We start from the raw sequence: 3,331 nt of genomic DNA, 5'->3' as shown, positions 1-3,331 counted from the left end.
GGCCCTTTAAGAAACTCCATGTTTTCGCTACATGATGCGTCAACATAAAAAGCGGATGATGCTGTTATGTAAAAACATGCTGAAGTGAGCCGTAGTTTGCAGGAGCAGGACTGAATGCTCGGCAAATCCCACTTGGTTTCATCGGTGAGGATTTTAGTTAGAACAGAAGACAGAGGCGATTTTTACGCGTCGCGCACGGAGCAGCGCAGTTTGGAGTAAAAAAGAAAAAGAGAGAGAGAGAGAGAGAAGGCTAGAGCAGATCAACTCAACATGAGTGTCCCTCCGCTGTGTTTTCCTCCTTCACTTGCTGGAACCTTGTACACCTGACGCATCCTAGTCCAGCTCTGTGGAAGTGGTCTGGGTCTGGGGGGACGGAACACAGCCGTCCGTCTGTCCGTCTGTCCTGGGGTGTTTCCAGTCTACGCCGCGGTAAGACGCAAACCTTCCAACTCTTATCGCCTTTTAGACACACTGAAGCCAAACTGGAAGTGTCAGACAGGACCAGAGCTAACGATGAGTGAGTGTCCTGGGGTTGGAAGGCTGTCAGCTGCTGTCACATGCAGATAAAGCTCCAACACAACTTTTACACATGTGTGGAGAGGCCACTGTGTGCTGTGGGTTAGGCAGGTGGAACACACAGCAGGCTGTTTTTACAGGGGCTGGCTTTTCTGCATATGTGGAGGGCTCTGTGGGCTGGTGATGGCACAACATGTCACACAGGCAGATTCTGTGGAAGGCAACTTAAAGAGGGTTTAGGTGTATTTAGGACTTTACAGCCTTGTACTGGTTTAAGTGGCTTTAAAAGGCAACACTGTTAAAGCCTCATTATGGAGGAAATAAGGAGATCTACACCATAGACTCAACGTTTGTTTGACTTTGAACTCATAAACACCCAGTGCTACTTCTGTGACTTTTCACAAATGGATTTTTCTGTAAATTAACCTTTCTTAAGTGATTTTATTTCTGAAGTGATTTTATAATACTTTTTTTTGTATTTTCCTAGATTTAATTCACTGATCGTGTAGAGTTACTTTTTACTTTTACTTTTACTTTTTCAGCAAAGATATCACTAACTGAATATCTGTGGAAGACAACTTAAAGAGGGTTTAGGTGTATTTAGGACTTTACAGCCCTGTACTGGTTGAATTGGCTTTAAAAGTGAACAGTGTTAACACCTCATTACTCTGATTATGGAGGAAATAAGGATAGATTCAACATTTGTTTGACTTTTAACTCATAAACACCCAGTGCTACTTCTGTAACTTTTCTGTAATTTAACCTTTCTTAAGTGATTTTATAATACTTTCCTCTTTTTTTCATTCTTTTCAGTGAAAATCAGGTATTTTCCTATATTTAATTCACTAATCATGTAGAGCTAATGGTTATTATATCAGAAACGGAGAAAACTGTAGAAAAAGTGGCTTTTTCAGCAAATCTATCATTAACTGAATATCTGTGGAAGGCAACTTAAAGAGGGTTTATGTGTATTTATAACTTTACAGCCCTGTACTGGTTTAATTGGCTTTAAAAGTGAACACTGTTAACGCCTCATTACTCTGATTATGGAGGAAATAAGGAGATCTACACCATAGATTCAATGCTTGTTTGACTTTTAACTCATAAACACCCAGTGCTACTTCTGTGACTTTTCTGTAATGTAACCTTTCATAAGTGGTTTTATAATCCGTTCCTCTTTTTTTCATTCTTTTCAGTGAAAATCAGATATTTTCCAATATTTAATTCACTGATCATGTAGATGTTCATTAAAGTTCAGATTAAAGTTAAGGGTTATTATATCGGAAATGGAGAAAACTGAAGAAAACGTGACTTTTTTAGCAAATATATCATTAACTGAATATCTGTGGAAGTCAGCTTAAAGAGACTTTGCGTATTTATAACTTTACAGCCCTGTACTGGTTTAATTGGCTTTAAAAGTGAACACTGTTAATGCCTCATTACTCTGATTATAGAGGAAATAAGGAGATCTACACCATAGATTCAACATTTGTTTGACTTTTAACTCATAAACACCCAGTGCTATCTGTGACTTTTCTGTAATTGAACCTTTCTTAACCTCCTAAGACCCACTGTCCACATTTGTGGACAAGAGTTTCGCAACTTTATACAAAAAAAAAAAAAATACAAAAAGAAAACTGTCCACCACAAAGGACATTCCATAAAAATTTTACAAACTGCATCTGAAAAAACTGTTGCATCATGATGTTTCCAATATCGACACTTATTTAATAAAAAACAAAAAAGCTTCTACTTTGCTGACATGTCCTAGGTCTTAGGAGGTTAAGTGATTTTTTACCTCCGCCAAGGAGGTTATGTTTTTCCCAGGGTTTGTTTGTTTGTCTGTTTGTTTGTTTGTCTGTCCGTTAGTGTGCAACATAACTCAAAAAGTTATGGACAGATTTGGATGAAATTTTCAGGGTTTGTTGGAAATGGGATAAGGAAGAAATGATTAAATTTTGGTGGTGATCGGGGGTGGGGGGGCCCACGGGGGGGGGCCACTGATCAGCCTTGGCGGAGGTCTGCGCTCTCCAAGTGCTTCTAGTTTTTTAATACTTTCCTCTTTTTTTTGCATTCTTTTAAGGGAAGAACAGGTATTTTCCTATATTTAATTCACTGATCATGTAGATTTAAGGTTTATTACATCAGAAACAGAGAAAACTGAAGAAAAAGTGACTTTTTCAGCAAGTATATCACTAACTGAATATCTGTTGAAGACAACTTAAAGAGGGTTTAGGTGTATTTATAACTTTACAGCCTTGTACTGGTTTAATTGGCTTTAAAAGTGAACACTGTTAACGCCTCTTTAAACCGATTATGGAGGAAATAAGGAGATCTACACCATAGATTCCACATGTGTATGACTTTTAACCCATAAACACTGAGTGCTACTTCTGTGACTTTTCACAAATGGATTTTTCTGTAAATTAAGGTTTCTTAAGTGATTTATCACCACTTATTAGAATACTACCCTCTGTATTTTGCTTTATTTTCAGTGAAAATCAGGGGTTTTTTTGTATTTAATTCACTGATCCTGTAGAGGTACATTAACCCATAAAGACCCAGTGCTACTTTTGTGTAAAGTTCCCAAATGATTTTTTCTCTCTATTTTACTTTTCTTACGTGATGCATCATTATTTATTGTAATACTATCCTCTATATATTGTGTTTTTTCAGTGAAAATCCGGTATTTTCCTATATTTAATTCACTGATCATGCAGATGTTCATTAAAGCTCAGATTAGATTTAAGGGTTATTATATCAAAAATGGAGAAAACGGAAGAAAAAGGGACATTTTCAGCAAATCTATCATTAA

The sequence above is a fragment of the Sphaeramia orbicularis genome, chromosome 22, assembly GCF_902148855.1.
Source record: "Sphaeramia orbicularis chromosome 22, fSphaOr1.1, whole genome shotgun sequence".
Classification (NCBI taxonomy): domain Eukaryota; kingdom Metazoa; phylum Chordata; class Actinopteri; order Kurtiformes; family Apogonidae; genus Sphaeramia; species Sphaeramia orbicularis.
Note: the sequence above shows the minus strand (reverse complement) of the source record.